General features: G+C 46.9%; 1 pseudogene; it reads right to left on the bottom strand.

The window, feature by feature from the left end:
* The window catches only part of LOC111968222 (serine protease HTRA1B-like), a 43,480-nt pseudogene extending 19,343 nt beyond the window's left edge, over nucleotides 1-24,137 (bottom strand).
* Between the last annotated feature and the right edge of the window lie 1,103 nt (nucleotides 24,138-25,240).

The following is a 25,240-nucleotide window of genomic DNA, read 5'->3' on the forward strand; positions in this document are numbered from 1 at the left end:
TGCTGGAGTAGTTTACGCGTACGTTCTTAAGTCCGTTACACATGCAAAACAAGTCCATTGTCAGACTTTATCAGAGACAAACGATAAAAAACTCTTCAGAAGTGGATTATGATGTCGAAACTTGCTGTTGCAAACCACATAAAAGTCCACGCTATTGAGCAGCATCTAGGGATAAGCCAGAGGCCTGAGAGGATTACAGCAAGGTGGCACAGAAAGAAGCCTGCCATGCTCCAGACACACCCTCAAACATGCACACACACACGCACGTGCACACTCTACACAATATTCTGTCTCTGCTTGCATACAGGCCAGCAGAGACTATCTTTTTATCTGCTAAGGCCACAGCTGAGTGTACAGTGTTCCCACAGCCCCCTCTCTCTCTCTCCTTGTGTGGCTCCCAGTCGGCAAACACCTTTTCCACTTCCTCTAGTGTAAAAACCCTTCCTGTCCCCAGGCAGGAGCTGTTCTTCACATTGAGACGATCATGCATGGTGAGGGCTTCCTCTGAAAATAAGATTGAAGTCTGTCATAACTCTATTAGTCCACAGGACCCGTCTGTGACTGACCTGGACAAGGTTCCTAAGGGTTACGCCGTTCTGGCTGTCTCCTGTCTGAGGAAAGCCAAATGGGAAAATGGCCTAACTTCAAGAAATGGGGCCATTGGACTTGGCACCGACCATAGCAAGGATGAGCATCTGAAGTGATTCATCATTTCCCTTTTCTGCTGATGTGATCTTTCATCTCTCTTCTTGGGTGGTACACACACACACACTCACACACTTATATAACCCATTCCAATAAAGGCTCATCAATCCCAGATTTTGACTAGAATATCAATTTTCAGTCCAGGCAGATGGAAAAGCCTGTGACTGGCTGTTCCTAGATCAGGGACAAGGTCAGTAAATCACATTCAAACACTCAGACTCTGGGTGTACGTTTTCAGGACCTGACTCTGTTTGTTGCTCTCAACTGTTTGTTGCTATGGACTTAGCAGTTCTAGACAAACTTACCACGTCACTTTGTCTTTCCAGTTAATAGGAGATACAGCAAATCCCTCCAGACAGATGTCACTGAGGACTTAACAGTACGACACAAAATCTCCCAGACATTTGCAATCGGGGAATCTTTTTCCTGAAACCTTCATGTCCCTGAGGGTGCAACACAGCCCCAAAGACATCATTCAGAGCCAAGAGAGAAACACAAGCCTGGGAACGCCAGCGTCCGGTGGAGGCATGTATTGGGTCTTTCATCTCTGTTCCACACCACTAGAGCTTGCCTCTCTTGTGTCTAACAGACTCCACTCCAAATGAATGACACATATGTTACAAATGTCCTCTTAAGTAGAGTGCGGGCTTTACCCTGGTTTCGAAGTCTTACCGAGCGCCATGGAGAGAGATGGATGTTAAGGGTTCCACACGAGATGGACAAGACAGYACCCCTGAAAGAATGCAAGGATGAGACACGCCGACTGAGCGATGACTTTGTTGATGCCAGTGTCACAACAACAAAAAAATATCCATCTCTCTCTTTGAACTTGTTTGATTGGCACACATTGACTAGGTGGATACAACCACAGGTATGAGTCTGCCTTTGGGCTGGGATGGGCTGGGRCCTTCTCTTCTCTGTGGTTTGGATTAGTCATGGTCGAATAGAAAATATGAGTTGGCGCACACCCAGAGAAAAMGATTTGATGTAAACTCCCAGTCATTTATTTGGTAAATCACCAACGTTTCGGCATCACCATGCTTTAGAATTACTGGGAGTTTATACATAGAGTGCGACTCTATTCTTTTTTATAGCTTATTGGATTAGTCAGGAACATGGGAAAAAGTGTAGCAGGATAAAGACAACATCTGCTGGATGGAGAGACAACTGTATGGTAGAGGTTTAACATCTGTTTAGTGTTACCTAAAACTTGTTTACTTTATCCATGTTTTCGATTGATTCACCATACTCCGCCATCTGTGTGGGGCTGCTGAGACGAATCTGTCTCTGTCAAGACGATTCAACAAAGTTTCTCAACGGGGTCTTCAGACCGACCGTATCTTAACTTGATGTCTGTAAAATCTCTCATTGACATCAACGAATGATTGATGTGAAAACTTTAGTTACGTAACGCATGCAAACTTCAAGTTAGAATTCAGGCTGTCATTGTCAACAGTGGCAGTGTAAAAGAGGGTTAACTCTGGCCACAGAGTTGGACAACATCACTTTGCTGACCAGCGGAAACAAGCTCTTCGTGACCATTATCTAATATTAATGCATACAGTAATACGCCTCCACCTGTGAACCACATGGCACCAGGATCTTCCTCTTTACAGTACATCTGACTACTCAACGGCCTTCATATAAACAGGTCTGGTTTATTTGAGGCTGTTTSAGGTGAAGATCACACCTCTTAAGGATCAGACCCTTTATTTCAATTTTCGCCTAAAATGACATACCCAAATCTAACTGCCTGTAGCTCAGGACCTGAAGCAAGGATATGCATATTCTTGGTACCATTTGAAAGGAAACACTTTGAAGTTTGTGGAAATGTGAAATGAATGTAGGAGAATATAACATATTAGATATGTTCCATCATCTTTGAAATGCAAGAGAAAGGCCATAATGCATTATTTCCAGTTTAGGTGCAATTTAGCAGTGTGCGTGTGCAAAGTTTTAGACTGATCCAATGATCCATTGCATTCCCTGTTAAAAATGTTGTGTCATGTCTGCCAAAATGTGCCTAATTGGTGTATTGATACATTTTCATGTTCATAACTGTCACTCTCTCAAACAATAGCATGGTATTCTTTCACTGTAATAGCTAATGTAAATTGCAAAGTGCCGTTAGATTAACAGCATCCTGTAAAGGTTTTAAGAGGTTTTAAGAGGGAAAGGTTTTAGGAGGAAAATGTAGAAGGGTTCTTTGACAGATGTGAAGCAGTGGTATACATGTACTGCTACTGCACAGAGAGTTCAAGGCAGTTCATTCAGTATGATGGGTAATGCCTCCAGGTGGTGATTATGTAGCACAGTTAGACTTATCCTCCTGGATGCAGGAAGCACGGCCCCAGAAATGTTCTGTGCTGTACAAGATCCGGGGAATGAAAAGGACAGTTGAGGGCCCCTTCAATTATATGTTAATGTAGATGTTTGATTAACGAGCATGGTAACAATATACTCTAATGGATGCAGTTCTTGATGGCATTGAGGGACTAGAATCAATGGCCCTTTGTGCCCATAGAATCCATGTTGGACGATTACCAAATCTAGACTAGAATCAATGGCCCTTTGTGCCATAGAATCCATGTTGGACGATTACCAAATCTAGACTAGAATCAATGGCCCTTTGGTCCATAGAATCCATTTTGGACCGATTACCAAATCTAGACTAGAATTTCTGCTGAACAAAGACACCGCGCAGACATGAAGAACGGAAGGATTTTCAAAAAGTACAAACCTTTTATGATGGTAAGAGGGCATAATATTGTCCGAGGCGTCGTGCAGAAGACGAAGTACTAGTGCTACAAGGGAGATACTACATCGCAGGTCTGTTTTTGTGTGAACTGTCTTCCAATGACACAGCGCAAAAGATCACATGAACCACATAAAAACCCAGCCACCACAACAACAGAGAGCCATCGGCAGAAAAACAAAGGCTTCTCTTGTTGTGTGGACTATGATTAACCACGGCACTCCTGTAGTTTGACAGAACTGTACACAGCATTTGGAAGTGACTCATCCATAGGAATTCACTTAGTGACATTTACACATGGACACATTTCCCCAACCAGTATTTATTATAGGCTGCTTGATGTTCGTTCTTTCCTCAGGAATGAGTAACTTTGGCAAGGTTCCCTGTACCTATCTGTCCTCTATAGAGAACTTCAACAGTACGGCAGCTATCAAATCTATCACGTAACAGTCTATGTACTATACATGTTTTCCCTCTGATATCAGCCTTAGCTCCACTCTCCTGCCTATCCAACCTCCGTCCCACTGTGGTCATGTATTAAGATTAGTGAACTTCCTCAGCCGAGTCCCAAGGGCCATAATTATACAGTGTGCAGATAGCGTCACTGAAAATATTTATGCATTTCCGGAAAACATGTTTCATCATTGTCAATAGGCTATGCAATGGAGGACTATAATTTGTGCTAAAGAGGATCAGTTGTTTAACACTGATGTACAGGCTTCCTCTAAAGTTCACGGAGACCGAGACATGTACAGGATATACAGTGCCTTGCAAAAGTATGCATCCCTTTGCCGTTRTTCCTATTTTGTTACAGTTACACTGTAATTTAAATGGATTTTTATTTAGATTTCATGTAATGGACATACACAAAATAGTCCAAATTGGTGAAGTGAAATGAAAAAAAGAACTTGTTTGAAAAAATTTAAAGAAATTAAAAATGGAAAAGTGGTGCGTGCATATGTATTCACCCCCTTTGCTATGAAGCCCCTAAATAAGATATGGTGCAACCAATTACCTTCAGAAGTCACATGATTCATTAAATAAAGTCCAACTGTGTGCAATCTAAGTGTCACATGATCTGTCACATGATCTCAGTATATATACACCTGTTTGAAAGGCCCCAGAGTCTGCAACACCACTAAGCAAGGGGCACCATGAAGACCAAGGAGCTCTCCAAACAGGTCAGGGACAAAGTTGTGGAGAAGTACAGATCAGGGATGGCTTATAAATGTTTTTTTCGAAACTTTGAACATCCCACGGAGCATCATTAAATCCATTATAAAAAAATGGAAAGAATATGGCACCACAACAAACCTGCCAAGATAGGGCCGCCCACCAAAACTCATGGATCAGGCAAGGAGGGCGTTAATCTGAGAGGCAACAAAGAGACCAAAGATAACCCTGAAGGAGCTGCAAAGCTCCACAGCGGAGATTGGAGTATCTGTCCATAGGACCACTTTAAGCCGTACACTCCACAGAGCTGGGCTTTATGGAAGTGGCCAGAAAAAAAGCCATTGCTTAAAGAACAAATTAAGCAAACACGTTCGCCAAAAGGCATGTGGGAGACTCCCCAAACATATGGAAGAAGGTACTCTGGTCAGATGAGACTAAAATTGATATTTTTGGCCATCAAGGAAAACGCTATGTCTGGCACAAACCCAACACCTCTCATCACCCCGAGAACACCATCCCCACAGTGAAGCATGGTGGTGGCAGCATCATGATGTGTGGATGTTTTTCATCGGCAAGGACTGGGAAACTGGTCAGAATGGAAGGAATGATGGATGGCGCTAAATACAGGGAAATTCTTGAGGGAAACCGGTTTCAGTCTTCCAGAGATTTGAGACTGGGACGGAGGTTCACCTTCCAGCAGGACAATGACCCTAAGCATACTGCTAAAACAACACTTGAGTGGTTTAAAGGGAAACATTTAAATGTCTTGGAATGGCCTAGTGAAAGCCCAGACCRCAATCCAATTGAGAATCTGTGGTATGACTTAAATATTGCTGTACACCAGCAGGAACCCATCTAACTTGAAGGAGCTGGAGCAGTTTTGCCTTGAAGAATGGGCAAAAATCCCAGTGGCTAGTTGTGCCAAGCATATAGAGAAATATCCCAAGAGACCTGCAGCTGTAATTGCAGCAAAAGGTGGCTCTACAAAGTATTTACTTTGGGGGGGTGAATAGTTATGCATGCTCAAGTTCAGTTTTTTGTCATATTTCTTGTTTTTTTCCAAAATAAAAAATATTTAGCATCTTCAAAGTGGTAGGCATGTTGTGTAAATCAAATGATACAAACCCCCCCAAAATCGTTTTAATTCCAGGTTGTAAGGCAACAAAATAGCAAAAATGCCGAGGGGGGTGAATAATTTCACAATYCACTGTATTCCAGGCAATCCATACAATTATAATACGGTAACAGCAACACCTAGCTCTTACTGTATCGTCAACCATCTAGGGTTATTAAAGTCAACACAAGAGAGAGTTCCAGCTTTCTGTTTGCACATGCCCAGAAGGTGTGGGACCTCAACAGCCATGCAGACTAAAGAGAACACTGGCAATTAGCACCGCCATGACCCAGATCCACTTAGCCATTTAGTCCGTCAGTCACTAAGCAGCGAGAGATACAGAGAAGCATAGTCATGTCCTTGTTGCCAACAGGAGACCATTTCTCTTTACTGCCTGTCCATTGACGCCGCCGAAGCTTGCACAGACTCATCCTCTGACGTGATGGAAAGAGGAGCAGCGAGCAAACCAAGGCACACGCAGATACCCGCCTAGCAGGGTGCGACTGTGTGGCTCCGGTGCCGCTTTAAGGACGATCCGCAGGCTAGCTACCACCGTGGCCCAAGTGGACACAGACSTGCAACCGCCATTACACCAACGCCATTACCTCTTTCCACCTCGTGCTCCAGGACAGGGTCAGGGAGTTTGGTCACTCCGTCTGGAAGGGGTCAGTCAGTCCTTGGGTTCTGTCCTAATGGTTCTTTCTGTGTTTATGGTGGGGTTATTACAGTGTAATTGTCATTTAATGACTTTCAACAATTTAGGTCTCTAAGGGTCAGATGTTATCTGGAACTTACAGGCCTCCAGAACTAATACTGTAAGATACGTTTACTGAGAACAGTGGAACAGTTCCTAACTATTAAAGAGACTTGAAGTCATTATGGGAGAAGAAAAAACACACTGTCCATGTGCAGACTTTATCAAAGACATATGATGAAGAAAAAAAAACTTTCAGAAGAGGGTTTATGATGTTGAATCTTGCAGTTGCCAAGCCAGAGGCCTTAGAGAATTGACATCAAGGTGGCACAGAAAGAAGCCTGCCATGCTCCGGACACACACCCACACATACACATGCACGCACGTGTAACACATGGGGATGTGTGAAACTTACTCTGGTGCCGACTGGTAATACACTTCAGGAGGGCGGTAGCGTGTGCTAGCAAGGCTAAAAACAGTAAATTACATCTAAATCATAGCACAAAAAGACCCTCCTGCTCTTGAAAATTTTTCACKGTTTTTACAATTAATAATGTTCGTTGCTGGGGCGCCCTATATCAACAATCCCGCCATGCTAATATACACTGCTCAAAAAAATAAAGGGAACACTTAAACAACACAATGTAACTCCAAGTCAATCACACTTCTGTGAAATCAAACTGTCCACTTAGGAAGCAACACTGATTGACAATAAATTTCACATGCTGTTGTGCAAATGGAATAGACAAAAGGTGGAAATGATAGGCAATTAGCAAGACACCCCCAATAGAAGGAGTGGTTCTGCAGGTGGTCCACAGACCACAGCAGGCCACAAATATGCATGTGTCTGCTCAAATGGTCAGAAACAGACTCCATGAGGGTGGTATGAGGGCCCGACGTCCACAGGTGGGGGTTGTGCTTACAGCCCAACACCGTGCAGGACGTTTGGCATTTGCCAGAGAACACCAAGATTGGCAAATTCGCCACTGGCGCCCTGTGCTCTTCACAGATGAAAGCAGGTTCACACTGAGCACATGAGCAGTGCCAAACGTGACAGAGTCTGGAGACGCCGTGGAGAACGTTCTGCTGCTTGCAACATCCTCCAGCATGACCGGTTTGGCGGTGGGTCAGTCATGGTGTGGGGTGGCATTTCTTTGTGGGCCGCACAGCCCTCCATGTGCTCGCCAGAGGTAGCCTGACTGCCATTAGGTACCGTGATGAGATCCTCAGACCCCTTGTTGAGACCATATGCTGACACATGCACATTTGTGGCCTGCTGGAGGTCATTTTGCAGGGCTCTGGCAGTGCTCCTCCTTGCACAAAGGCGGAGGTAGCGGTCCTGCTGCTGGTTGTTGCCCTCCTACGGCCTCCTCCACGTCTCCTGATGTACTGGCCTGTCTCCTGGTAGCGCCTCCATGCTCTGGACACTACGCTGACAGACACAGCAAACCTTCTTGCACAGCTCGCATTGATGTGCCATCCTGGATGAGCTGCACTACCTGAGCCACTTGTGTGGGTTGTAGACTCCGTCTCATGCTACACTAGAGTGAAGCACCGCAGCATTCAAAAGTGACCAAACATCAGCCAGGAAGCATAGGAACTGAGAAGTGGTCTGTGGTCACCACCTGCAGAACCACTCCTTTATTGGGGGTGTCTTGCTAATTGCCTATAATTTCCACCTTTTGTCTATTCCATTTGCAACACAGCATGTGAAATTTATTGTCAATCAGTGTTGCTTCCTAAGTGGACAGTTTGATTTCACAGAAGTGTGATTGACTTGAGTTACATTGTGTTGTTTAAGTGTTCCCTTTATTTTTTTGAGCAGTGTATTAAACCTGGCCTGCTCCAAGAATATTATGAAGACCATTTTTTCAATGCAGGAATTTGTCGGCCATAAATAAATTAATCCCGTCTGTGTTGGCAGATGAAAGACTATCTAAAAAAGACTTTATGATACTTGTCTACTCCATTAATAGCCGCTCTTAATCTCTCCATTGCATTCCTGTTCTCTGGCACCATCTCAGAGAAAGAGATGGAGAGGGAGAGGGGCAAGTGCGTGAGCGAGATCAAGATGGCGAGCTAGATAGGAAAGGAGGGAGTTAAAGAGAGAGAGAAAAGCGAGGTTGAGGTAAACAGAAGAGCTTGTAAAAAAAATACAAAAAATAAGCACCAGTGCATTCAGAGATGACTGGAGAAGAGAGAGAGAGGTAACAGGCCATACCGGGGTGTCGATCTTGATGAGGGCAATGTCGCTTCTCGTCACGTCTGTGATCTTGGCGTCGAAGGTGGCGCCACTCTTCAGCTCCACCTTCACCCGGTGCTTATTGGCCACCACGTGGGCGTTGGTCACAATCAAGCCGTCCTCTGACACCACGAAGCCAGAGCCGCTGGCGACCGCACCTCACGCTTAGAGAACACCATCCTGGGGAGAGGACAGACAGGAGACAGAGTGTGAGACAGGAGGACAGAGGGTGAGACAGGGAGACACAGGGTGAGACAGAGAGTGAAGGTGAGACAGGGGGACAGAGGTGAGACAGAGAGACAAGGTGAGACAGGGGGACAGAGGGTGAGACAGAGAGACAAGGTGAGACGTGGGGACAGAGGGTGAGACAGGGAGACAGCGGGTGAGACAGAAGACAAGGTGAGACAGGGACAGAGGGTGAGACGGGGAAACGGGGCAACAGGGAAGCATTATTTATCTGTTTGCACCTAAAACACGTACAAGTTGAAGAACTGTTCTGCAAAATGTGTAAGTCCACATGTTCATGAGGAGACCACATGCTACTACTGCCAAACATACACCGGGATTTTGCTCACGCAATTCCTCTTGCAGATCACTTGAACAAATTACCTGATGATGTGTTTATTAACAGGAGGGCGGGGAGCATGTTTGTCTCCTTATGGCGACAATAGGATCCACTTTGTCAGGCTGACAACTATGTACACAGCTGTGCAAGGCAGGAGATCTGGCCTGACATCTACAGTACTAATATAGTATTTATTTGTCTAACACTCCCTCCACCGCAATATAATTGATTAGGGTAATAGTTGTAACTTTGTTGTCATAAGTTTTATGGGAAGAACAGTATCAGATACCTGAGCCCGTATTCACAAGTGTCTCAGAGTATAAGCAGTGTGATCTAGGATCAGTTGTGACTTTTAAATGATAATGAATAAGATACGGAGGACCTTATCCTTGATCAGCATTCGAACTTGGAGACACTTTATGAATACGGCCCAGATACCTGTAAATACTACTGTGGTCAGTGTGTGTGTGTGTGTGTGTGTGTGTGTGTGTGTGTGTGTGTGTGTGTGTGTGTGTGTGTGTGTGTGTGTGTGTGTGTGTGTGTGTAGTAGGGGAGGTCCTTACTTGCGGTACAGTTCAATATGAACCACAGCGGGAGCGATCTTCTCCACCACATCAGCGATGAAGTTATATCTGTGGCGCAGACTGTCTGGATTATCCTGGCCTGAGAAAAAATTCCAGAAACACACTATTAACATATCATCAAATACATACAGGGGAATTAGTTCAGGGTTATACCATGTTTCCAAAAGACCTGAAATTAGAGGGTATCTCATACAAGCCCTGAAATGAGAGCATATCTCATTTCTGGGGGGGAAATGATTATTTTGGCTTGGACTGGACCAGTCCACAGTATCAATCTGTATAAAATGTTTGTTCAAAGTCTGAGCACTAAACTATATATAGATATACACTGCATTCAGAAAGTATTCAGACCCCTTAACTTTTTCCACATTTTGTTATGTTACAGCCTCATTCTAAAAGGTATTAAATACAACATTTTCCTCATCAATCTACACACAATACCCCATAATGACAAAGCGAAAACAGTTTTTTATAAATGTTTGCACATTTATAAAAAAATACATATATAGAAATACCTTATTTACATAAGTATTCAGACCCTTTGCTATGCGACTCGAAATTGAGCTCAGATGCATCCTGTTTCCATTGATCATCCTTGAGATGTTTCTCCAACTTGATTGGAGTCCACTTGTGGTAAATTCAATTGATTGGACATGATTTGGAAAGGCACACACCTATCTCTAGAAGGTCGCACAGTTGACAGTGCGTGTCAGAGCAAAAACCAAGCCATGGGGTCGAAGGAATTGTCTGTAGAACTCCGAGACAGGATTGTGTCGAGGCACAGATCTGGGGAAGGGTACCAAAACATTTCTGCAGCATTGAATATCACCAAGAACACAGTGGCCTCCATCATTCTTAAATGGAAGAAGTTTGGAACCACCAAGACTGGCTGCTCGGTCAAACTAAGCAATCAGAGGAGAAGGGCCTTGGTCAGGGAGGTGACCAAMAACCCGATGGTCATTCTGACAGAACTCCAGAGTTCCTATGTGGAGATGGGAGAACCTTCCAGAAGGACAACCATCTCTGCTACACTCCACCAATCAGGCCTTTATGGTAGAGTGGCCAGACGGAAACCATTCTTCAGTAAAAGGCACATGACAGCCTGCTTGGAGTTTGCCAAAAGGCACCTAAAGAWCTCTCAGACCATGAAAAACAAGATTCTCTGGTCTGATGAAACCAAGATTGAACACTTTGGCCTGAATGCCAAGCGTCATATCTACAGGAAACCTGGCATCATCCCTACTGTGAAGCATGGTGGTGGCAGCATCATGCTGTGGGGATGTTTTCAGTGGCAGGGACTGGGAGACTAGCCAGGATCGAGGGAAAGATGAACGTAGCAAAGTACAGAGAGATCCTTGATGAAAAGCTTGCTCCAGAGCGCTCAGGACCTCAGACTGGGGCGAAGGTTCACCTTCAAACAGGACAACAACCCTAAGCACACAGCCAAGACAACTCAGGAATGGCTTCGGGACAAGTCTCTGAATGTCCTTGAGTGATAATGCCAAGAGTGTGCAGAGCTGCATCAAGGCAAAGGGAGGCTACTTTAAAGAATCTAGAATATAAAATATATTTTGATTTGTTTAACACTTTTTTGGTTACTACATGATTCCATATGTGTTATTTCATAGTTTTGATGTCTTCACTATTATTCTATAATGAAAAACCCTTGAATGAGTGGTGTGTCCAAACTTTTGACTGGTACTGTATATACAGTTGTAGTCAGAAGTTTACATACACCTTAGCCAAATACATTTAAACTCAGTTTTTCACAACTCCTGACATTTAATCCCAGTAAAAATTCCCTGTTTTAGTTCAGTTAGGATCAACACTTTATTTTAAGAATGTGAAATGTCAGAATAATAGTACAGAGAATTATTTTATTTCAGCTTGTACTTCTTTTAATCACAATTCCCATGGGTCAGAAGTTTACATACACTCAATTAGTATTTGGTAGCATTGCCTTTAAATTGTTTAACTTGGGTCAAACGTTTCGGGTAGCCTTTCCACAAGCTTCCCACAATAAGTTGGGTGAATTTGGCCCATTCCTCCTGACAGAGCTGGTGTAACAGTCAGGTTTGTAGGCCTCCGTGCTCGCACACGCTTTTTCAGTTCTGCAATAAATTGTCTATTGAACTGAGTCAGAGCTTTGTGATGGCCGCTCCAATACCTTGACTTTGTTGCCCTTAAGCCATTTTGCCACAATTTTGGAAGTATGCTTGGGGTCATTATCCATTTGGAAGACCCATTTGCGACCAAGCTTAACTTCCTGACTGATGTCTTGAGATGTTGCTTCAATATATCCACATAATTTACCTACCTCCTGATGCCATCTATTTAGTGAAGTCCACCAGTCCCTCCTGCAGCAAAGCACCCCATAACATGATGCTGCCACCCCCGTCCATCACGGTTGGGATGGTGTTCTTCAGCTTGCAAGCATTTTTCCTCCACAACATAACGAAGGTCATTATGGCCAAACAGTTTCACCAGACCAGAGGACATTTCTCAAAAGTACGATCTTTGTCCCCATGTGAGTTGCAAACTGTAGTTGGCTTTTTATGGCGGTTGTCTAGTTGGCTCTCTCCTTGCTGACCCTTTCAGTTTCATATGGCTCTTTATACTGTGGATTATCTATTTCATATTACCAGGATCTTCCCAAGATCCTTTCTTCTGGGATTGATTTGCACTTCTCCATCAAAGTACGTGAAACTCTAGAAGACAGAACGTGTCTCCTTCCTGACAGCTATGACGCTGCGTGGTCCATGGTGTTTATATTGCATCGATTGTTTGTACAGATGAACGTGGTACCTTCAGGCGTTTGGAAATTGCTCCCAATGATGAACCAGACTTGTGGAGGTCTACAATGTTTTTCTGAGGTCTTGGCTGATTTCTTTAGATTTTCCCAAGATGTCAAGCAAAGGTGCACTGAGTTTGAAGGTAGGCCTTGAAATACATCCACAGGTACACCTTCAATTGCTCAAATTATGTCAATTAGCCTATCAGAAGCTTCTAAAGCCCTGACATTATTTTCTGGAATTTTTCAAGCTGTTTAAAGGCACAGTCAATTTAGTGTATGTAATTCTGACCCACTGGAATTGTGATACAGTGAATTACAAGTGAAACAATCTGTCTGTAAACAATTGTTGGAAAATTAATGTGTATGAAAAGTAGATGTCCTAACCGACTTGCCAAAACTATAGTTTGTTAACAAGAAATTTGTGAGTGGTTGAAAAACGAGTTTTAATGACTCCAACCTAAGTGTATGTAAATGTCTGACTTCAACTGTATATCCTATACTGTATACTCTATAATTGTGTTAGCGACCGCACAGACAGCTGTGTGTTATGTGTTAGGCTAGGAGGTGGGTTGTGTTGTACTGACCAGTACCCGGTGTTCGCGGGGTCCCGACATGTCAATCAACCTGCTATCTGCCAATCACGGGAATGCCTGGAATGTTCTGATGCCGGGCATCCTGGTGGTTGCGGAGTGGCGTGGAGGGGGTTGGCAGGGGGGTGGAGCATTGGAAGTTAAGACCAGTTCAGCCTTTGTTCTCTTCTCTCTTACGTCTGGGCTCACAAGAGAAGGTCACGATTGGCTTGTGGGTTATCTGCATCTATTTGGCGTGTGCTACGGCCAAACAGTAGCCTGTGTAAAGTTGGTTTAATAAACCGTCAATTCGCAAACTCAAGCCTCTGTCTGGACAATTGTTCATTATTGATCTAGTCAGGTCATTACATTGGTGTCAGAAGTAAAAACGTTGATACAAGTTAGCCAGCTAGCTAGCTGACTTATGTGCTAGCTACCGTAGGTGAGAAACGGGATTGAAAATGCTTCGAGGAATCCGAAGTGAAGGGTGGAGGTAGGGGACGATTATGGCCAAGAGAGGGGTTTGTGAATGGACGTCGGGGTTCTGTCTGAGGAGATCGCCAGGGCGTCGGAGCGCAGAGGCCGCTTGAGGAGGACGTTAGAGCGATGGCGGCTGAAGCGGGCATGAGTGCTTCTCGACTGTATTTCGCGCGGATTCTGTGGGCGGACCGAAGTGGTGACGTCGACGCGGCTCGTGACGAGGAATCTGGGGCTCAGGATGTAAACAAACATGGCGGCGCCCAGTTCCCGGCTGCGCTCGTATCTGTTAAGACCCCAAGTATTCCGGTAAGGCGGATTGGGAAGCTTTTCATGCTCAGTTTGAACTGTTAGCTCATTTTAGGGGGTGGTCGGATGAAGAAGGGCACTGCAGTTGGCTTTATGCCTCACGGATGAAGCTTCTGGCCTGTTTGATATTGATTAGCCCCGAGGACAGGCATGATTATGGTGCTTTAGTGGGAGCACTGAGGAGGCGCTATGGACAGTGTGTACAGCCCGGGCTACTGCGCTCCGAACTGAGTAATAGACGCAGGCAGCCTGGAGAGCCTCTAGGGTGCTAGCTAATGACATTGAGAGCTCTCTCGGCGGGCATATGCTCACATGCCCCCCTCCGTGCAGAGCGAGCTAGCACGGGACCAGTTCATACAGGCGCTCTCTCCTACGGAGCTGCGCATACAGACCCAGCTGGGCTCATCCTGAGTCATTGCAGACAGCCTTGGAGATGGCTTTGGAGAGGGAGCTTGGTGTGGGCTGGGGCTTCAGCTGGGGCTTTGGTGGGGTGCAGGGAGACACACCCTCTGTGCGAGCTGGGGGGCAGAGCAGCCCGGAGCCGGAAAAAGCCTGCTTGGGTGGCCGAAATGACAGAACTCATTCGTGCTGTGTCGCTACAGGCGGCACGAAACACACGCCCTGGTCCCAGGGTCTGCTTGGGTTGTGGCCAGCCAGGCCATCTGCGCCGAGATTGCCCCATGTCCCCCAGAGCTCAGGGAAAACGGCTCGGGTCCGCATAGACCGGGTGTGCGGACCCTGGCTTTCTATCCCAACCACCATCATCTTCAGGAGGAAGCCCCACCGGCACCAGACGGGGAAGCAAGGCTCCACTTCCCCCAGAAGCAGACGAGGTCAAGCGGATGGAGCCTGTTGTTGTGGTGGGCCGGAACCTGTGGTTGGGACTTTTGTCATGTCCCTGTCACTGTGGAGGGGGTGCCCTGCTCCGCCCTGTGACACTGGGTCCACAGTAACCCTGGTGAAGCCAGATATTGTGCCAGGTTGGACTCAGTGTGAGCCTACAACTGTGCAGCTCCGCACAGTTCACAGGTGAGCTGGCACCCATGAAAGGGAAAGGGAATAATGACTCTGACAGTAGGGGGCAGGACTGTGCGTCATCCTGTGTGGGTGGGCGGCTGTGCAGGACCCTTGTATCCTGGGGTGGACTTTCTTAGGAGCACAGGCTGCAGTTAGAACCTTAATAGGGGCACACTGAGCTTCCAGGGAGGACGAAGTCACCATGCCCCCCCTAATGTCACATTCACTCAACCCAACAAACCCTTTACTCCAACAGTTAAAGCAGCAGAGACTCATGGCTGCGCCCCCTCCCCCACAGCTGTGTGTGACTTTTCCCCAGTCCCCCTGTCACCTACGGCAATGTGTTACATTCCCCCAGCTACCTCCATGACACAGCCCTCTGTGAGCCCGGGCCGCACCCCCAGCCCAGCTACCCCAGATGGGAGAGGAAGGACACTGTCTGCAGTGAGGGAGATTATGGGGGAGGAACTGTGTTGGTCTTGACCCGAGCAGCAGGAACGGTTGTGGCAGTTGCTGTTTGAATTCAGGACAGCTTTGCGTGAGTGAGAAGAGGTGGGTCAGACTCATCTGGTGGCAAGCATGAGATCGACACAGGTATGCTCGACCCATCAAGATGCGTCCCCGCCGTATCCCGCTGGCACGCCAGGAGGCGGCAGACAAGGGCTTGTTGGAGATGCAGCGGGCAGACTTTCATTGAGCCCTCAGACAGCCCCTGGGCGGCGCCAGTCGTCATGGTTCCGAAGGAGAGGGGGCAAGCTGAGGTTCTGTGCGGACTAACAGGCGGCTGAATGAGGTAACCAGGAAGGACTCATACCCCATACCACGTATCGATGAGTCGCTGACCTGGTTAGGGGTCCTCCTGGTTCTCCTCACTAGACCTCCGCAGTGGCTACTGGCAGGTGCCCCTCTCCCCAGAGGCCAGAGCCAAAACTGCGTTCCTCCACTAACAAGAGACACTGGCAGTTCAAGGTCCTGTGCTTTGGCCTGTGCAACGCTCCAGCTACTTTTTGAGCGTTTTGATGGACAGGGTGCTGGATGGCATCCCCCGACAGCAGTGTCTGGTATACCTCGATTGACATCCTGGCCCATGGCAGCTCCTTCCAGTCAGCCCTGGGGGCGCTACGGCGTGTGCTGGGAGGGTGGCTGCCGGCAGGTCTGAAGCTCCACCCCGAGAAGTGGCCAATTCATGAGGAGAGAGGTGTCCTTCTTGGGCCACCGAGTGGGGAAGGAGGGGATCAGCACCATGGAGACAAGGTAGGGGCTGTCAGAGACTGGCCCACCCCCACCGACCAGCGTCAGCTGAAGAGCTCCTGGGCCTGGCCTCGTACTAAGGAGGTTGTACGGGGCTTCTCAAGCGTTGCTGCTCCACCTGAACCGCCGCTGCCGAAGGACAAGGCTTTCACTTGGACAGTGGAGTTGAGGAGGCGTTCAACACCGCTCAAAACGTGCATGATCGAGGCCCCGTGCTCGCCCCCCCTGACCTCACCTTGCCCTTTATCCTGGACACAGCGCGAGCAATGTGGCATGGGTGGGGTGCTGGCCCAGGTGGGCCAGAGGGGGAGAGAGTGGTGGCGTACTTCAGCAAAACATTTGACAAACATGAGCGCCGCTACTGTGTCACCCGGCGGGAGCTCTTTGGCTGTGTGGCTTCCGTCAAACACTTCAAGTACTACCTGGGTGGTCTGCCCTTTACTGTAAGGACTGACCACGTCTGCTCTCCAGTGGCTCATGTCTTTCAGAGAGCCAGAGGGCAGGTGGCACGCTGGTTGGAGGAGCTTCAGCCGTATGACTTCACGGTGGTGCACAGGGCAGGGGCACGCCACTCCAACGCCGACGCCAGTGTCCCGTCGGCCCTGTACTGCAGACGGCTGCCGCCACTGTGAACGGAGAGAGGGACGGGAGAGGAGAGCTGCGGGCAGAGGAGGGTGTCTGTGCACAGTGTGTGCGGGCGAGCGGGCTGTCTGCTTGAGCTGCAGACTGCGACGTGGCTGAATGGCGCAGCAGCAGGGACGGGACACAGACCTACAGCCAGTGCTACAGTGGGTAGAGGCGCAGGTGAGGCCACCATGGGAAGAGGTGACAGCGCTCTCCACTCGCCGACCAAAGGGTTGTGGTCGAAGTTTGAAGAGACTGCGGCTGGCTGATTGGCGTGCTACAGCGGGCATGGAAGGAGTCAGCTACGGGAGAGGAGAGTGGCAGGTGGTGGTCCCAAAAGCATTGCGGGAGGCTGTGCTCCAGAGTACTCATGGGGGGGTGGGACTGGACACTTTGGGGTCACAAAAACACGCCCGTCTCCGTCAGGCTTCTACTGGGGGCAGCACAAGAGGGATTGTGGAGGACTTTTGTCGCCGCTGTGAAACTGCACAGCGAGAAAGGGCCCCAGGCCGCTCTCATGCTCAGCTCCAACAGTTCCCAGTGGGGCTCCCATGGAGAGGGTGGGAGTGGATGTAGTTGGGCCGTTCCCCACCACAGACAGTGGAAACCGCTGGGTGCTCACGGCCATGGACTATTCACAAAAATGGCCCGAGCCTATTGCTCTGCCTGACCAGGAGGCAGAGACCATCGTCGACGCCCTGACAGCGGGGATGTTCAGCAGGTTGGAGCTGCAGAGTTCATCCACAGCGACCAAGCAGAAACTTTGAGTCCCGTGTGTTCGCCACCATTGTGAGAGGCTGGTGTATGCACAAGACCCGCACTACTCCTCTCCATCCTCAAAGTGATGCCTTGTGGAGCGCTTCAACAAAACGCTTGGACAGCAGCTGGCCCATCGTTCTTCAAACACCAGCGTGACTGGGACAAGCACCTGCCATGGTCCTCATGGCATGCCGCTCCGCTGTCCAAGACTCCACCTCCTGCACGCCTCCCTCCTCATGCTGGGGAGAGAGATCCGCACCCTGCGGAGATGGCGTTTGGTCGGCCCCTGGATAGCCCTCATGTTCCTCCGGGGCCGGATATGCCCGGAGACTCCAGGACCGGCCTGGAGACAGCCCACACCTTCGCCAGAGAGCAGCTGGTGAATGCAGGTGTGAGGCAGAAAAGGAACTATGACGTGCACACCCGGGAAGGCACTTGTGGGCTGGGGAGCTGGTCTGGGTCTACAGCCCCCTAAGGAAAAAAGGCAGATGCCCAAGTTGGACAGTCACTGGGTGGGACCCTGCAGTGTCCTGAGAGGGTAGGAGGTTGTGTTACCGGGTGCAAGCTTCCTCCAGGGGAGAAAGGTGGCACTGCACCGGGAACAGTTAGCCCCATACAGAGGGGCCTCTTCTCCCCAAACCCCAGGAACCCCACAATTCCCCTATCTGGCAATGACATTCTCCAGCACCCACCCTCAGGTGCCGCAGACAAGGCTCCAGACAGCCCACTCCCCTGTCCCCCCCCCTGTGTCACCGCGTGGTTCCCCAGAGCCACGGACTGTATTACCCGTTCCCGCTTCCTTGTCCCCCATATCCCTGCCTTCACCCCTGGTTCCCAGAGGGGCACTCTGCGACCATCACGGCCACGCAGGCAAAGGAGACCTCCGGGTCGCTTCAGAGACTTGTTTGTTCCCTCGGGACGAGGGACTTTGTGGTGGGGGCTGTGTAGCGACCCGCACAGACAGCTGTGTGTTATGTGTTAGAGCTAGGAGGTGGTTGTGTTGTACTGACCAGTACCCGGTGTTCGCGGGTCCACATGTCAATCAACCTGCTATCTGCCAATCACGGGAATGCCTGGAATGTTCTGATGCCGGGCATCCTGGTGGTTGGCGGAGTGGCGTGAGGGGGTTGGGCAGGGGGTGGAGCATTGGAAGTTAAGACCAGGTTCAGCCTTTGTTCTCTCTCTCTTACGTCTGGGCTTCACAAGAGAAGGTCCGATTGGCTTGTGGGTTATCTGTCATCTATTTGGCGTGTGCTACGGCCCAAACAGTAGCCTGTGTAAAGTTGGTTTAATAAACGTCAATTCGCAAACTCAAGCCTCTGTCTGGACAATTGTTATTTATATCTAGTCAGTCATTACCAATATGTAAGAGATAATCAACAGGGGCTATGCGTTCTCTGGAAAACAATGAATTAAGTGGAAGGTGTGTTCCACGACGCGCTAGTGGAGTGGAACTGACCTTCCATGGAGTTGCATTATTTTCCAGAGAACACACAGAGCCACGCTAGAAATGTGTTCAACATCCACCGAAGTAGCTAGCAAGTTTACTAGATAGCTACAGTAGTTGGCATGGTAACCAAACAAACAGACTTGCTATTTTAGCTAACCAAGCCATCAGTCCTGGCATGCCATTATGAAATTCGATTTCAACCAATTATGTTTTCTATTCGAATTTTGCTCTAAAAAGTAGCTCAAACATAGGACACGTAAGAATGAACTGTAGCCATTGAATTATACCACGCAAATATATTGTGCGTTATAGGGAAATAATGCACGATCTATAATGCCTTTCAAGCCAATCAGAAACAAGTATTCAACCATGCCATGGTATAAACTTTTATAAACAACCGTTAAGAGCGCATTTGGCCTCCTATCATCACTATACTATATAAACAACTCGATTGATAACATCCACAAGGGTAGTGTGACTGACAGAATCCAGATCAATCTGAAACAGGGAAATTGGAAGATTCGCTTTGAGGCTCGATATTGTACAGCATGGTCAGTCTTCTGATCATCTCACTGAGCTTATAAAACTCAGGAAGTGACTCAAATCTGAACTTGTATAACCAAAACACTTTATTTTAACTTGCGCAACTTTGGTTCGGGAACAGCTGCAGCGCGTGCAAAAACGTTTGCAATTACCCCTTTTCCTTTGGTTATTCATCTCTTCCACTTGGATCTGTGTCGGTCCAYTTAACGAATATCTCCAGGCCTATACTCCATTTCCTCCTTCTAATYAATAGCACCTTTCCAACCCACCTCGCAAACTGATGAAAGAGTTATTTTAAAACCCCTATTTGGTGTGGTTTGGTCTCACACAACCTATGATAGGCTAAACATAATGCACTGCAGATGGGCTGAACTGAGCTCTCCCAATCACCCCCAACCACAACAACAGGGACAGTCACACGGACACCTACACTCTAAGAAAAAAGGGTTACAAAAGGGTTCTTCGGGCTGTAACCACAGGAGAACCCTTTTTTGGTTCCAGGGAGAACTCTTTTTGGTTCCACGTAGAAGCGTTTTGGATTCCATGTAGAACCCTCTGTGGAAAGGGTCCTACAAGGGACCCAAAAGGGTTCTACATGGAACCAAAAAGGGTTCTTCAAAGGGTTCTCTTATGGAGACAGCCAAAGAACCCTTTTAGGTTCTAAATAGCACTAGATAGCGCCAGACACAGTGCTGGATGAGGCGTAGACATTCTCCTTGCTCTGCATTGTGGTGTATTAGCTTCTGGCAACATGGTATCCATCCAACAGGTCCTAACAGCTCCATTAATATTATCTCATTCTAAGGAGTTTCACAGACTTAAAAAAATTCCCTCGACCCGACCTGCAGATAGAGACATGCACTCTGGCATGCCATGTAAAATGGCCTTTAATCAAATCACATAAAAATACCTTTTTATAAAGATCAAAGAATATGCTGTAAATTGAGGACTTTCTTAATCACTATGAGTCACACCATCTCTTTGGTGCACTGAAAGCATGATTGAACAGACACACAGGCAGGTTGGGAAATAGATATACAGAAGTAGTATTGTGGCATGTTGTTTTGACTCCAGTTAGCTAAACATAATGGAATTATCATCCAAGATAAACATATTTTGTGGATGATATGCGAGAGGAATCAGAAAACTCTTGTCACACACACACGCGAAAACAGACTCACACACACGCACACACACACGCACTCACGCGTGCACGTACTCACACACACACACGCACGCACGCACGCACGCACACACACACACACACACACACACACACACACACACACACACACACACACACCAAATTTAAATCACGTAGAGAGAGAAAATAATATCCCATTACCCTTACAGATGTGGGTTTCTCTGCCTAGCAGATCTCTTGAATATAGGGCATGGCCAGTCTATTTTTGCCCACTGAAGTGCCCATCGGTTATACTGTATGACACTGACACTTGGCTTGGCTGTCTGGCCGCATGGGTCCCTCTCATATCACACTCTCTGAGTGAAGTGAGAACATTGAAAGACAGAGGCTGGCAGGAAGGGTAATTGTAATGACCTAATACTGTAGATATGGTCTAAGACAACTGTGTGGAATAAATCTACTTTAACAAGTTATTTTTCATTTCCAATGGTCTGCATGTTTGAGGGATTTCTTGCAGAATCTGTGAGTCTATTGAGATACTACCACGATTCGCAATAGATCAAAACCTCTGCTGGGCTAACTTTGTGCCCTTGTCCTTGAAACAACGCCTGTCAATCAATCAATCAATCAATCAATCAATCAATCAATCAATCAATCACCCATCCATCCCTGCCCATTCATGTGACCAGCGTGTCCATGCCTGCACATGGGCATTCTAGTCAAGCATCCACTGTTATTCCCATGGTGATCTTGACATAAGTGGTTTATACGTTTTTCCATGCGGAAGCTGCCCCTCTCCCTCTACTGAACGCACTGGGTAGCAGGCTGCATTTCAGTCTGGACCATCTGACTACCTTCAGATCAACCTTCAGCTCTTCAGAGTCTGGGCGATGGTCTTTCACTGTCAGATGGTCTGTCGCAGCGATCTCCATCGTGTCACTCAAACAGAGAACAGAGCATCATCAAGAGAAATAAATAAAGAGGTATTAACTAAGTATTAGTTAACTTAGCTACCAATTAAATAAAACAAACTAAACCAATTTGATTTGAACCAACTAAATCTGTTGTGTACAAAACACGTTATGGTAGGAGATTTCATTCACATTTCTTTCCATTCAAAAGGTATTAAGTCACCAGCCCAGTGAACTTTCTACCTACAGTGTTTCGTTGATCTTGTATCCATGTCTGTCAGTCACACGTACTGTACATGCGAAACGAGTCACCTCATGAAGAAATGGGTTGACAAAACATGGCTCTATGACTGTAGAATTTGACCTAGATCTGGATCCATCTGGTAGAAGTTATACAATCTACTGACTCCATCAGGACCAGATGCTATGACATCACAGGTGGAAGCAGCTCATGTGACTCAGAGACCTTCCAGATCTTTGGCTTGGCTGAAACTCCTGGAGACCTCACTCAGCTCTGAGCGGTCCTGTGCTCGGTTATTGAGTGTAACAGCTATTTTTGGGGTGGTGAGGTAAACTCATATCAAGGTAAGCCAGTCCTCTGACCTGAAGGGGGGAAACAGAGTTCCAGAATCTGGGACGGAGTTTTGTGTTCAAAAGTTAGGAGAGGGAAGAGAAGGAGGAGGAAGAGGATGAAAATGAGGGAGAGGAGGAGGAGGGAGTGAAGAGCGGGGAGCAGGAGTTGGATACTCAAATGTTCAGACAGGGGCTAAACTGAGCTGAGATTTCACCTTCCTGTGCTCTGTCGTCTGTCTAATCTGATAGGGCTCAAGTTATAACAGAGAGGCTCTACTGTAGCTACTGATCTAGGTGTGAATGGTGTGTTCACAGCTGTGTGTGTGTGTGTGTGTGTGTGTGTGTGTGTGTGTGGTCGTGTGTGTGTGTGTGTGTGTGTGTGTGTGTGTGTGTGTTGTGTGTGTGTGTGTGTGTGTGTGTGTGTGTGTGTGTGTTCTCAATATATACCTCAAGCCAAGCATCACAACTATACACATCGGCAGAAAGCCAGTATTTATTTACACTGCATACACCAAGTTCCCAAGAAAGTCAGATCAACAGGTTTTGACCCTGTATTTATAATAAAAATGTGACTTTGGAATGAAAGACTCTGGCGTAAGATGCACTCAACTGAAGTACTGAAGTGCTGAGGCTGATGTTTGCAGCCAGCTTTGTGCCAACTCAGATCAAACTATCTGCATGTGGAGCCCTACAAGTCACTTAATTAGTCAAAACAGCCATGAAGCCACACACTGAAATGTCAATCAAACTGCATTAAAATGTATTATTAACCAACAACTTAAGATATTTTTTAGACACGATATCATTAACATCACTTATCTCCTTGTGAAAAACATTTTAAACACACTAAAGCTCTGTCTAGTTTGACTGGTAGGCTACTGTTAAATGTCTTGGGTGGAATTGTGATACATTCTGACAAACTGGCTCTACCACTGGGTCCAACTGCTTTACGCCACAGTAAAACAGATCCCTTGAACCTTCATATTTACAGTCATTTCATTTCATTTCTTTGCAACATATTATTTAGGGAGCATAATTTACCGCAGACCAATTCACTGGATAATATCATCTCCATTTGGTTGAGGCCTACACCCTTTACACATTATGGTTTTACGCACAATATCGTACATGATTGCTGATGGGTCTACCAAAACACTTGACAGTGATTTTGATACATTATGTTGAATTCCAACATAGACACATACCTTTGCTACAGGTTCCTCTCTGTATGAAGATGATCGGTGGCTGCTGAAGCTTCAGAGCCCGGTTACTCAATCTCTTCAGTTCGCAGATGTTTCGGTAGGACACCCCGTCACTGCCGCACACCGGGTCCGCACCTTTGCAGACGCACACACCGTTTTTGCCCCGACGCCTTACTGTGGCGGACACCCCAATTCCGTCCGATATCGAGCAGTCCATGCCCTCTCCGCACTCCGGGTCCCCTAGTCTCCCCGTGCCGCCGCATACATCACCTTCTCCGTGCGCACAGACCGGACAGCAGTCGCATTGGTCAAGGATGTCGCCGGCCATACAGTCCGCAGGGATCGGGGGACATAGAAATTTGTCACATTTATCTGGACAGCCGATGACATATCGCTTGGCTCTTGACTCGCAAACTAAAGGAGCAAGAAGAAAAGTTGCGCAGAAGACGGACCAAAACATTGTTAAATATTAAAGTATCTAAAAATGTACAAAGTTGCCACAAAACTACTCTTTAAACTTTACGACTTTCTACAAAAAAATATGTTTGATCTGCATAAATAAACGTTACATACATTTGCAAATAAATGTCAGACGCTTTTCACTAAATTGAGCTTTGTTGGTCTACTGCTGTCAGTCGACAAAGATGCTCTAACTCGCTCTGTGGGGCTGCTGTGTGAGGCTCCAGAGTTTATAAAGGCAACTGGCACGTTGTGGCAATATAAACAAGACAGGCGATTGGTGGACTCATCTGATGTGCAGAGGGTGCAGTATGCATGCCTCCTCCACCCACCCCCTTACAAACACAATGTCAGAGTGTTACGGAGTTKATTTCAAACTGCGTATACTGTTCTATGTTCCTGTAGGATACATTGCTTCATTCAGTTGAGCAAAGAAAATATTTCAAAACAATTTTGCTCTTGTAGTAGCATAAGCCTGCCCTTCAATTTCCACTGTGTATAATTGAGTAGGCCTACTATAGATTCAGTTACTGCACTGGACAAGGCCTAATTATTGTTGTGCTGCAAGTAAAAGACGCCAGAAGCAACTGCATGCCTGTTGATCATTGACTTTTCCATTGCCAGACTATCAATGTTAAACAAACTGGTTACGTAAAAACAAAAGCCACCATATGCTTGGTGCAGTTGTCAACAAAATGCATACAATCCTCTGAAGTTGAATTTACAGCAGGAAAAGTGATGGAATGAATTGAATGCAAAGGTTATCGTAGTTCAGTTTAAACGTTCAGGGTTGCAGCCCTTTGTTTTTGGGGTTGATGGTCTGGGTTGGGGCCAGGCATCCGCCCGTGTTATCTCCCCTCTCACATTGGAGTGAGTCAGGATTAAGTCAAAMGTTTCTGCATGCTACAGAGGCGTATCACATTATTCCGAGAGCCCTAATGTCTACGTCAGTATTCCGGAATGCTCATCCATTCCATGGCATTCTACACGAACTCAAAAGCAAATGTAATCACTTCCATGTGCTGTTTGGAATGGATTGACCGATTACCCTAAACTCATATTCCATTTTAAACGACAGATGCTCGCAACAGTCATTTCCACGAGTGCTGTGAAACTAACTGTGTTTGTATGTGTTAACGTTACCTCCCTCATTGCCATAGAGACCCATAGAGTTTGAGTAGACCTGAGGGAGGCCTTTAGTATGACCTAAAGACTGACTACAAGGCAACAGGAATAGCAAGAGCGCTCTCTGTTTGTCTAAGTGTCGACAGCTACAGTGAATGTAACACTAATTCACAGGCACTTATGCTGGAGAAACAGTCTACT

Source organism: Salvelinus sp. IW2-2015, linkage group LG8 (assembly GCF_002910315.2).
Source record: "Salvelinus sp. IW2-2015 linkage group LG8, ASM291031v2, whole genome shotgun sequence".
Lineage (NCBI taxonomy): Eukaryota > Metazoa > Chordata > Actinopteri > Salmoniformes > Salmonidae > Salvelinus > Salvelinus sp. IW2-2015.